The 13,659-nt window shown below is 39.0% G+C and overlaps 1 protein-coding gene and 1 pseudogene across 7 annotated transcripts in view; one reads left to right on the forward strand and one right to left on the reverse strand.

The window, feature by feature from the left end:
• Positions 1–13,659, reverse strand: part of VEZT (vezatin, adherens junctions transmembrane protein) — a 75,481-nt gene that overhangs the window by 45,929 nt on the left and 15,893 nt on the right. The window lies entirely within an intron of this gene.
• Positions 6,364–6,820, forward strand: LOC101656662 (annotated as a pseudogene).

Raw genomic sequence — 13,659 nt, forward strand, 5'->3', positions numbered from 1 at the left:
CATCCTTAAGCAGGAGCTTTGTACTTATTACCCTCCCATAAGCCAAAACCAAGCTCACTGCCATCAAATTGATTCAAACTCATAGCAACCCTAGAGGGCAGAGTAAAACTGCCCCATTGAGTTTTTGAGATTTTAAATCAGTGGTTCTCAACCTTCCTAATGCCGCGACCCTTTAATACAGTTCCTCATGTTGTGTTGACCCCCCAACCATAAAATTATTTTCATTGCTACTTCATAACTGTCATTTTGCTACTACTGTTATGAATCGGGAGACCCTTGGGAAAGGGTTATTCGTCTCCCAAAGGGGTCGCGACCCACAGTTTGAGAACTACCCCTTTAAATCTTAAGAAAAAGCCTCATCTTTCTCTCACAGAGCAGCTGGTGGATCTGAATTGTTAACTTCACGGTTAGCAGCTCCATGCGAAGTCCACTAGGTTACTATTGTCGGAGTCCAGGGTGGCATCAATGGCTGTGTTGGGCAACGACCCAAAAGGGTGCTGGTTTGAATCAGTGCTTTTGATTTCAGGTCTGGCAATGTTTCCCCAAAGTCACATTTTTTATCCCCTTAGAGGTCTACTCTGCACACATGTGGTCGCTTCCAGTCAGAACTGATTAGATGACAACAGCAACAACATAGTCATTGGGATTAATTCATCCAGCTGTAGTTCTCAGATGAATGGGTTAAATCAGAAAACTCAAAATGGGTCAGCATAATTCTCCTGACGATATCTACATTTATTCTCAATTACCTTGTTCCTCTTCAGATGAACCATAATTAATATGCAAGAATTTTAATAAGAATATTTGCCTCAGGTTATACAAAGCTAGAATTGGCTGCAAAGAATCTTGGGAACTACAAAAACTGTACTTATTATTTTTAAGTCTAGCTCACTTTATTTTAAGATAACTTTTATGAAATTAGAAAAAATATGGCCAACATAGGATACGACTAATTGCTTGAATGACTAAATAAGAAAAATGTAATTGTACAAACGAGAGGATATAAACACAGGGGCGGGGGGAGACAACAGGATTAATACACATGAAAATATTAGGCTTCACCCTTGACTACAGAAATACAAATGAAAACAAAGATATGATTTTTATCTATTATCAAAAACACTAAGGTTGATAATATTCAGTGTTAGAAAGGGTGACAGAAAACAACCACTACTTCACTATTTGTGGGAGGACGTCAATACAAACACACCTTTATCAAGTCGATTCCAATCCACGGCAATCCTCCAGGACAGGCGCCTGCAGCTCTGTACAGACACTGAGACTAAAACTTTATGGGGACAGATAGTTTCATCTTTCTCCCGAGGAACAGCTATTGGGTTTGAACTGGCAACACTATGATTAACAACAGCTCAATACTTAACCCATACTCCACTAGGACTTCTTATATCTATAAAAACATGAGTAAATGCATATACTCATAGAGTAGCCTAGCAATTCTATGAGGGACTAGATCTCTCAAGCACTGCTGGTGGGGCTGTAGAACTATTCAATCACAGTAGAAAATAGTATGGCACTTCCATAAAAACCTGGAAATAGAAATATTTTATAAACTACAGAAATAAGAACCAGAACACGGGCAGATAGATGCACACCTATGCTCATGTTCACTGCAGCAGGAGCCTGGAGGACATTATGGCGAGTGAAATAAGTCAATAATGAAAGGACAAATATTATATATGTCTATTAAAATAGGTCATGGAAAGGCTTAGACACAGAAAAACAACATTTGATAGTTACCAGGGATGACAAGGAAAAGGAGGAAAGAAAATCACTAACCAGATTTTAAAAATGAACAAAACGTAATGCCATTGATTCTGACTCAGAGTAACCCTAGAGGTCAGAGGAGCACTGCCCCGTACTTTCTAAGACTGTGAACCCTTATGGGCCAGAAAGGCTGTTTTCTCCCCAGAAGTACACAGTGGTTTCAAACTTTTAACCTAGTGGTTAACAGCCCAAGGCATAAGCCACTAAGCCACAAGAGTGCTTTTTACTCAGATAATAGCCACATATAAATTTGGGTTACTAACCCAAAAGTTGATGGTTCAAATCCACAATCTGCTCCAGGGGAGAAAGACGAAGATATCTGCTCCCACAATAATTTATAGTCCTGGAAACCCTGTATAGGGTCCTATGAGTTGGAATCAACTAGATGGCAGTGGGGTTTTGGTTTTGTAATTTGTAAGTGGAAACATAGGCAGAAAGGCAAGATGAAAAAATGAGCAAAAATGTAACTACACTCAAAACAATGTATAGCTTTGGCAGATGCTATTTCTTTTCTTCTTTTTTTGGGGCAGATGAAATTTCTAGAAATATATTTGTATAGGCTACAAAGATATCCATGCTTATTATAAAGCCAACAGGGGGCAAAGGTTTGTGAGCTTTTTAGCCAAATACTTGGAAAGAATGAGTCACTAGGCCTGGTCAAATATTACAACTTGGCTCACAAGGACATCAAACTTTGGTGAGTAGCTCCTGGGGTTTTAAAAGTTAGTGGGCAGCCAACTAAAGCGCATTTATTGGTCTTCCCTAATTCAGAGTTTATAAAGTGAAGTAATCAATGAAGCATGGAAATAATTAGTTCAAAGGACTAATGGACAATGAGAACCTCAACTTGAGCCATTCTGAGATGAGAAGAACTAGATAGTGACCTATTACCACTGCTGACTGTCCAGAAAGAGGGTCCTTAGGGAAGAGAATAATATGGAACAAAACATTAAATCATTAAAAAGACCAAGTTTACTGGCCTAAAGGAGACTGGAATAAACTGAGACTGTGGTCCTTGGTTATTCTTCAGGTCTAGAACTGAACTCAGCCCAGGCCTCAACTTATAGCCAAATAACAGTCTTAAATGGTGAACACTAATACCAGAGGTGTACACTCCTTAGAACAATCACCCATATGACTTCAAATGGGCAGCATCTGCTCTGAGATAAACCGCATAAGGCAGAAATAGATAGGAAAAGGGGATGAATACAAACAGCAAACAAAGGAAGGAAGTGGAAAAACTGCGACTACGTTGTGGGTACTGCAATCAATGTCATGAAACTAAATGTGTATGAATTGCTGAATGGAAAACCAACCTCCTTTATAAATCTTCACTCAAATTCCCCACCCCCTCCAAAAAAGGCAAAGAAAATATAGCATGATACACATAAAAAAACTTACTAACCACATACAAACCCCATGTTATTTTTAAACTACTCACAACATCTAATTACAGATGATTTCTATGTATGCGATTCACACACACCATGAATGGAATTGCACTAGGAGAAAATATCATCAGCTTAATCTGTATACTGAGTAGATAATACAAGAAGCTCAACTACATGAAGAAGAAAGTGCCATCAGGATTAGAGGAAGGCTTACCAACAACCAACCCACACATGCAGATGACACAACTTTGCTTGCAGCAAGTGAGGAGGACTTGAACCACTTGCTGATTAAAAGCAGAGTGAATTATCAGTACAGATTGTAACTAATGTAAAGAAAAACAAAATCCTCACACTGAACCAACAGACAATATCATGATAAACAGAAAAGATTGAAGCGGTCAAGAATTTCATTTTGGTTGGGTCAACACTTAATGCCTATGGAAACAGCGGTTAGGAAATCAGATGATGGATTGCTTTGGGCAAAATTGCTACACATGATCTCTTAAAAGTATTGAAGAACAAGGATGTCTCTTTGAGGACTAAGGTGGGTCTGACCCAAGCCATGGAATTTTCAATGGCCTCATATGCCTGGGAAAGTTAGAAAGTTGTACTAGTACAATGATAGGAAGATCAATGGATGAGAACTGAAAACCAAAAATTCAACCAAGTGCCCACAGATTCCTAATTTTTAATAAAGAATGAAAATATAATAAATGGGCAAGAGACAGCCAATTTCAACAAATGGTGCTGGAAAAACTGGATCTTCAACTGCAAAAGACTGAAAGAAGACCTATACTTCACACCATGTAACAAAAAAAACAACTTCAAGATGGATAAAGACCTATATAAAAATCACATTATTAAGATCATCTTTAACAATCCTTTTTAATAAAAATACTTAAGGCCCTAATACAAGGCATAAATACTACCAAATATAATGAAAAATATCCACAACTACATCAAAAAGAGTCAGCAGAGAACCCCAAGATTGGAAATATATTCAGTAATAATACATCAGAAAAAGGGCTAAATGCCAAAATTTGTAGAAAAATACATCTAAATAAGGAAAATACAAATAACTCAATAAAAAATGGGCACAAAATATGAAATGACAATTTACGGAAGGTGACATACAAGCATTTAACAATTTTATGAAGAAATGTTTGCGATCATCAGCAATAAGAGAAATACAAAATTAAAACAATGAGATATCACCTCACACCAAGACTCTTGGCAAAATTCAATAAACAGAAAATAAGAAATGCTGAAGAGGACACGGATACGAACACTTTTACATTGCTGGTGGGACTTAGAATTGTACAACCATTATGGGAATCAGTATGGCATTTTCCTTAAACAAATGCAAATCCAAGTACCTATGTTCCAGTAAAATCTCTCTACCGGGTATAACCCTAAAGAAATTAAGAATATAACATGAGCAGACATATGTACACCTATGTTTATTGCAGCAATTTCCACAATAGCAAAAACACAAAAACTTCAACTATAGAGGAGTAGATAAACAAGCTCTGATACCTTTATACTGTGGAATTTTAATCACCAATAAAAAACTATACATCTCTTAAACACCACAAGACATGGACAACTCTAGAACAATGTTTAGCAAACTTACAAAGATAAATATTTATTGTCACCATTGTTATACGGAAAAACAAAGAAGAAACGTGGATGACATACCAATAGACAAGACTGATGACTATGAGGAGGCCAGGGATGGGGGTGGGAATAGGGGGAAGAGATGGATGGGGACGAGGTGGAGGGACTAAAGAATGGAGGGTTTAACAAAGTACTGTTGTTTTCATTTCTTGGGCTGTGTAATACATAAAGTATACTTCTTTAAAAACAAACAAAATTTCTCTAGATTCCTTATCCCTCAAGCCTAAATAGTGGTTTGTATAGCGTAAACGAAACAAAAAAAGGAAAAAAAAAAACTCCGCTAGACATTGAATAAAGAAGACCATAGAAAAATTTATGCATTTGAATTATGGTGTTGGTAAAGAATACTGAAAGTATTCCAGACTGTCACTAAAACAAACAAATCTGTCTTGGAATAAGTACAGCAAGAATGCTTTTAAACACACACACACACACACACACACACACACACACACACACACGAGAACTGATGCAATGGCACCTACCAACAGATACATACATATTGTTCACAGGGCTGTAAATCTCTCATGGGGGTCACTAATGGGTGGAAACCATGACCTTTCATTTGACAGTTGTGTATTTTAATCATGGTACCATCAGGGCTCCTCCTTTGCCAACAGAACCTAAAAGATTTTTTTCCCCCAAAGCAAAATCATTAATAAAAAGGCTATCTACAATTAAAAGGATTTGAAAAGGAAAACCTGTCTAGAAACCATTGGGTTTTCAATTTTTGCTTCTGAATAGTTTGGTTTAAATGCATTAACATACATAGGACAGCAAAACTCTTCTTTATATGTGATTGAAAGGATAAACTGTCAACTGCCATGATTGCCTTATTTCTTTCCAGGCTAGTTGCTGAGCAGCGCAAAGCAAGCTGACAAGGAATACTCTATTGCCAAATTACACAAGGCAGGGATTTCCTTCATTTTTAATGATGAAGCTTCTGGCATTTTGTCAGAAGTAGCCAAAACCTCTACAGAGGGAAATAAAAATTCCATAACTAATTATATTATCAATATAATATATATATATCCATATATATATATACACACACATATATATCCCCCACTTACTGCTTTCCTGCAAGGGCCATAAGTGTTGGATACTATCATAGACTGGCCTATTGTGTAATTAAAGATTTTATCATATAATTGTCTTAGTTATCTAGTGGTGCTATAATAGAAATACCACAAATGGATGGCTGTAACAAAGCAGAACTAATTTTCTCACAGAAGCTACGAGTTTGAACTCATCACGCTGTCTGTGGGAAGGAGTTCTGGAGGCACAGTAGGCTATCTGTTGTGCTATGGTTTGAACCCACCAGCCACTCCTCAGGAGAAAGATGAAGAACGATGTAGTTGGACAGGATGGACAGACTGATAGCTCTTTCTCGATTCCGTGGGTGGTGGTGCATGGCCGTTCTTAGTAAGTGGAGCGATTTGTCTGGTTAATTCCGATAAGGAACCAGACTGGCATGCTAACTAGTTACGCGACCTCCGAGCAGAAAAACACGTTGAAGTACCTGGCCTTCCTCCGGAAGCGCATGAACACCAACCCCTCCCGAAGCCCCTACCACTTCCGGGCCCCTAGCGGCATCTTCTGGTTAACCTTGCGAGGCATGCTGTCCCACAAGACCAAGCGGGGCCAGGCTGCCCTGGACCGGCTCAAAGTAGTTGATGGGATCCCACCCCCCTATGATAAGAAAAAGCGGATGGTGGTCCCTGCTGCCCTCAAGGTGGTACGACTGAAGCCCACACGTGTTTGTTTACCTGGGCCGCCTAGCCCATGAGGTGGGCTGGAAGTACCAGGTGGTGACAACAACCCTGGAGGAGAAGAGGAAGGAGAAGGCCGAACTCCATTACAGGAAGAAGCAGCTCATGAGGCTATGGAAACAGGCCGAGAAGAACTTGGAGACAAAGATCAACAAATACACAGAGGTTCTAAAGACCCATGGACTTCTGGTCTGAGCCCAATAAAGACTTAGTCCTTCACAGGCCAAAAAAAAAAAGATGTAGTCACTCCTATAGTGATGATCTGATCTTCTCTCAATCATAATTTTGTGGCCACGTTCTTTGATTTCCATGCCCTATTTAGCAGCCATGTGACTGTAAATCCTTTAAACACCATCATGATCGCATGCTGGTGGTCTTCCATCATCAGATGTTTTACTTTGGTCTTTGTCCTGTGTAAGACTTAATAAAAACCAGGGCCAGCTCGTCAATTCTGGTAGGCAGAGTAGAATTACTCCTTCGGGTTTCTGAGGCTTTCGATCTTTATGGGAGAGAAAGCCTTTCTCCTATGGAGTGCCTGGTGGTTTCAAACTATTGACTCTGCACTTAGCAGCCAAACTCTTAATTCACTCGGCCACCAGGACTTCTTTAGTAAAGGGGACCCTGAAAACATATGTTTGAATATAAGGTCTCTTTTTCTCCCAAGATACGTCCATATTATTATACTGAAAGCCCCAAATCCAAGTATTAATTATTCTTCCACGTTAGCAAAGAAAAAAAAATCTAATCATAGAATTTGAAAGGGTTAACTATAAGATGCACAAAAATTGGTCCAACTAATTAAACTACTCACTGCACAGTTCTAGTTCCTGTTGATGACCTACATGAAAATGTTACTGTTCTTTTGTTTTCTTTTTGATCCACATACTTCCTTCTTTCCCTTGAGAGCTTCCACTTGTTTCTTCCCTGGCGTGGAGAGTGCCTTTACCACGACACTAAGCACTTTCCTATTAGAAGTGGCTCCTTGAAACAAACTTGAAATACTTTCCTCAGTGCTACTTGGCATTACCCCCAAACTGCAGAAGGTAATAGGAGGAGTGGTGTTTTTTGAAAATACCTTTAAAAGGATACTACCTAACAATAGTGTTTAAGTGTTTTTAAGCCAGTGTTAGGAAAGGTAAATATTCACGCATTTCCTGGTAGCAGGCTTCTAACATGTTCGAATTAAATTCATCCTATGCAATTAGCCCTAAGCAAGAAGTGTATTCGAGCTTCAATTCTGAGCACTTGGTTTGTGGACAGCAATAGTTTACAAGCGTGAGTCCAACATTCATTTGTGAATCTTAACAGAAATTCAGCCTCCACTGAGTTCATTACGACCACCAAATTAAAAAAAAAACCCTCAAGTCAAACTGAATCATTGCGACCCACTGTGGGTTTCCGAGACTGTAAACTGTTTACAGGAGAAAAAGCCCAGTCTTTTTCCCTCAGACCTGCTGATGGTTTTGAACTACCAAGCATGTATACCAATGTATAACCACTACACCACAGACAATGTAAAACACTTTGTACTCAGGAAATATGTTTGAAAGTGAATCGCTATGATATGCCCTCAGGGATTTTTGTCTGGGGGGGCCTTTAATGGAAATTGGGGTACTAGGTCCACACGGCCATGAGTTATACTAAGGAGAGAGAAAAAAAAAGGAGCAACAGTGAATTGGTTTTATTTATTTATAAATAATTTTATTGGGATATAATCCATACATCACACAATCTAACAGTTTAATCCTATCAGAAAAGTAGTACAATCATTATCGCAATACGTTTTAGAACATTTAATGAATTGCTTTTAACTGAGACAATTGACTCATGGTGTTGGTGAAGAATATTGAAAGTACCGTGGCTTCCAGAAGAACAAACCAATCTATCTTGGAGGAAGTTCAGCCAGGATGTTCCTTCGAAGTGAGGATGTCTTGCGTACTTTGGAAATATTGTCAGGAGAGACTAGTCCCTGGAAAAGTTGAGGGTGGGTGAAAAATGGGAAGCGCCTAGGTGGACTGACACACTGGCTACAACAATGGGCTCAAACAGAAAAATTGTGAGGATGACGCAAGGTTGGGCAGTGTTTTGTTCTGCTGTAGATAGGGCAACTATGAATCAGAACCAATTCGATGGCACCTAACAACATCAATTACACAGAAAAGATAAGACAGCTTCATTAAGGTTTCAAGAAAGGAGAAGCCTATGTGGCAGCAAGAATAAAGACAGGGAGCAGTGTCATGGCCTGTCAGTCAGTGGTCAAGGTCGCTGAGTAAGATGTACACAGGGTTGCTTGAGTTAGAGCGCCGGTGAATTGGATACTTCTTGGTTCTGAAGCTACCCTTATCCATAAGTCTATTGCCATAGAGTTGACTCAGAGTGACACTACATGACAGCGTAGATCTGTCAAGAAGATTCCCAAAGGTATAAATCTTTATGGGAGCAGATTGCCACACCTTTCTCCTGTGGGGTTGTGAGTTCGAAAAGCTGCCTGCCCTTTCAGTTAGTAGTGGAGCACTTTAATCACCGTGTCACAGAGCTTTGATCAACCAAAAACCAAACTCACTGCCATCAAGTCAATCCCAACTCATAGTGACCTTAAAGAACAGGGCAGAATTGTCCCTGTGGGTTTCCGAGCCTTAAGTCTCTGTAGGAGTATAGAACCTCATCTTTCTCCTAAGAGAAGCTGGTGGTTTTAAGTTGCTGCCCTTGCAGTTAGCAGGTCAATATGTAACCCACCAGAACTCCATAGGGCACTAAAGCTGCCTTGAATCTGATTTCCAAATCATCAACTGGCATAAATTTGACACATAATGACTGTAGAAAGGAGCTCCAGTGACACTGTAGGGTAAGTGTTGGACGGTTACAGCAAGGTCAGAAGTCCAAACCCACCAGGTACTTGAGAGAAAAATGAGGATTATCTGCTCCTGTAAAGATTTACAGCCTCAGAAACCCTGTATCAGGTCTATACGAATCAAAATTGTTAATAGTGAGTCTGGCTGGCTTTTATATTTTACTGGCTGTAAAACAGAAGCAAGGCAAATGCTTATGGGGAAAAAATAGAGCTAAATAAGACACAAATGGCAAAATGCTGGATATGAGTTCAATAAACATTAAAAATGAGGTTTGGATTACATTAAACACAAAATGAGAAGGAATTAGGTCACATTCAACCTAACTTTCTTTTCTTCTCATCTTGTCCCCTTTCCCCCAAAATTGGAGACAGGTGGTTTTGAGATTAAAATGGCAATCCATCTAAAACGAACCATGATTTCTTTTTATCAGGAAGGAGAATGTGTAAGAAAAAGTGAAACAATGGCAGGGCAAGATACATATTGAAGTAGAAAATCCATATTAATAAAGGTATTAGTTAAAAGGTGAAAGATTAATGGTTGTGGATTAATCTGTTAACTAGATAAATTATATTGTAGTTTTAAAAATACAGGGTGTTTTCAAACACATTTATTTCCATTCGAGACTACTGGGCATCCTGAGTTACTGTACATGGCAGTAACAGGAGACTGTATTAATGTATATAAATGAGCAATACTCTACAAACACAGAGGCTGGGAAGTCAGTATACTGCCTAATGCTGGTCCCCAGTGGAGTATATTAGCTTCTGGCCTTTCTCCAAAATTCATAAAACATTATTTGCTTCTGGGAACTTAGTGAAGACCTCGCATAGAAGCAGGAAAAACTGAAAGTGAATCAAGATTTCTGACCTAAGAATAGACTGCAAATAGGCAGAATCTCTTCCTGAATTTCCTAATTAATGAAAGCCTTTAAGGACACACTCTCATTTAGACTCAATCTACCAATCATTTTAAGGTCCCCTGCACTGGCTTCAAAAATTGTAAAAATAAAGGATAAACAAGTATAACTCATCTATCTTCTAAATCGGAAGCATATCAAGGGATTCGTTCATGCTATCAGCACTAATTAATGTCAGTCACCCGGTGGAAAACCTTTAATGTAACTGAATAAAAGGTGAAGATAACAATAAGAATTAATTTAAGCATCATGTGTATCATAGCTTGAGACAAAGGAGCTTAAGTTTTAATAAATGCAAGTGAAAAAAAATACATATAAGACCTGTTCCTTTTGGGAAAAGAAAAAAAATTAAGTTAAAATCATTATTGGAGCCAGACAGAAAAAGGCAAGGACTTGTTTCGGCAGACTAAATCCAACTTGTAACTCATAGGATAAAAATTTAATTTCTTCTTGAAGAACTCAACTGAATGGTCAATGCTTTATGCAGTAGGTGAGAAAATGGCATAGGGGTCACATCTGACTTCCTCCAGTCTTATTAGGGAGGAAAATCCAACTACACACCAGCCCAACACCTGTTGCCACAAGGTAGAGGTCAGATACGCCTCCATCCCCTATCCTTCTTTACCCTATTCTGACACCAGCCATTCCTTCCAAGGCACCCTATTTCTCTTTGGGTTCAAGAATTCATTGCAATGGCGACACAGAACTCACAGACAACATTCATGATTGTGGGGTTTATATACAGGAAGCTAAAAGATTACAAATTGTTAAGGATACAGGTTTTTTGTTGTTTTTTTTACTGTAAAGCCTCTTCTCAGTCACCTAGCAGCACCTCTCTCTCTGGTCCTCTGTGTCTCAGTAGTGGGAACCCTTGGAAAATCCACTGCTCTTCTCATGATCCTACTGTGTGTGGCTCGTCTACTCTGCCTTATGGTCTTGGTATGGTTCTTCTGCTCTGTCTGGTGGGCTTGGTGCCTCTGGTACTTTAGGCAGGGATCTCACACTCAATCTGCTGGTGTTTTCTTTCTTGATGGTTGTAGGATTCCCGTCCCTGCTTCTGAGATGGCTCATCTTATACCCAGAGGTATGGCAAAACTGACCAATTTCCAAGTTAGAGTCTTCTACAACTTATTTGTATGCTCCTACCCAGTCATTTGGTGGGAACCACACGATTATGGGAAGAAGAGCAATACCAAGCAATTTTATATCACCTCAGCTGGGCTCTGATTTAATAACTCTATTAATATATAGTTCGTTCTAGTATACTCCCCCCAGAAAACAAAAAACAAACAAACCCTCAAGTTCACTACCATTGAGTGGATGCCGACTCAGAGTGACTTAATAGGACAGGGTAGAACTGCCCTTGTGAGTTTCTAAGACTGTAACTTTTTTTTTTTTAATTCATGGCTCCATTTTTTTCCATCAGTTTTTGCCTCAAGGTACTAAATTATAATAATATTCAAATATGAAAGCAGTTCTAGGAAAAGTTGGCAAATCTTACAGTTATTTTCCCATATCTAAAATAAGTCAATTAAAAATATATATACAGTATATATATTTTAATTGGGAGTTAATACACATATCATAGTTCAATCTATAATACTATAACCATAGTTCAATCACATTAACCAGTATGGCACAATCACTACAGAATTGTACAGTCAGTTTCCAAACATGCTTTTCCTTCGTGGACTCCTTGACATCAACTCCCTTTTACCCACACCCCTCCACACTACTATACCCCCACCAGAAACCCATATTCTACTTGCTGCCTCTATAGGTTCATCCATCTTGGGTTTCATATGCCAAAAACCATAAAAACATATAACACACATTGAAGATGGTCACCCCATTGAAACAACCCATCTGAGATATTAGTAGACCCATTTAAAAAAATAGTTTTACTTACATAATCCAATATATCCATTCACATACAATTCTATTTTTCAATTCTATTATGTAGAGTTATACCATCATCAATGCTATCAGCACCCCATTCTGTCCCATCCTCCCCCCTCCCCGCCCCCCATACCCTTCAGGGAACCATTATTCCTGTTACTGTTTCTGCAGGGCTATCTATCTCGACTTTCATGTACGGAACAATCTTAAATATACAAATGTATGCAAATATAACACATTTAATGAGGTAAAACAAGTAATAGCCTTAATAGTAAGGGGAGGAAATATTAAAGAACTAGTAGATAACAATGTGGTTTATCAGTGCCATACTGCAACCTGGATTTAGGATACTTTTCCTGTGGTGATTCTGAGAGACTGTCCAATTACCTAGCAGGTGAGTTTGAGGTCTTTATTGCATCCATGGCCTGTTATATTGAGTTAATTCCATGCTTTTGAACTTCTGATACCTTTTCCCATAGACACCTGATGATCTCACAGGTTGGTGAGCTTCTTCCATGTGGGTTTTGTTGCTTCCCTGCCAGATGGCTTCTTGTTTAGTCACAAGCCTTTAACACCCCAGATGCTATATCTTTTGATAACCAGGCACCATCAGCTTTCTTCACCACATTTGCTTATGCACCCACTTTGTCTTCTGTGATCTATCACATTATCCATTTCCACACGTTTTCAACTTCAACAGAAATTCAGTGTCCCTTAAGGAATAATACCCTTTTCTGCCCTCCTGGTAAACCTCCTGAACCAATTCTAACTGAAGGCAACCCTGTAGGGCAGGAAAGAACTGTCCCTGTGGGTTTCTGAGACTATAACTGTTTAGGGGGGGAGAATGCCTCATATTTCTCTCAAGGAGCGGCTGAAATGATTTTTTACTGTGAATGTAAAATAATTTCCATTACTCAATACATATAGGAAAGAATCTATATACTTTTTAAAAAGTGCTTCAGTATTCTTTAGAGATGTATAACCTTTAAAAATGTCTAAATAAGATAGGCTGGATGAACAATCTGGAGGAGAAAACAACAGGACCGACAGTTCTGGGGAGGCATGGGAGAAGGGGAGGTGGGGGGAAAGGAAGTGGTGTTAACAAAACCAGGGACAAGGGAAAAACAAGTGATCCAAATTAGTGGTGAGGTGGGTGTGGGAGACCTGGTAGGGCATTATCAAGGGTAATGTAACAAAGAGGAATTGCTGAAACCCTGGTGGGGACTGAGCATGATAGTGGGACAGGAGCAAAGTTAAGGGAAATAGAGGAAAGAGCTGGGAGACAAAGGGCATTTATAGAGGTCTAGATAAAGACATGTACATATGCAAATATATTTATATATGAGGATGGGGAAATAGATCTATGT

Source organism: Echinops telfairi, unplaced genomic scaffold (genome assembly GCF_000313985.2).
Source record: "Echinops telfairi isolate 266 unplaced genomic scaffold, ASM31398v2 ScPeMD7_2;HRSCAF=8, whole genome shotgun sequence".
NCBI lineage: Eukaryota > Metazoa > Chordata > Mammalia > Afrosoricida > Tenrecidae > Echinops > Echinops telfairi.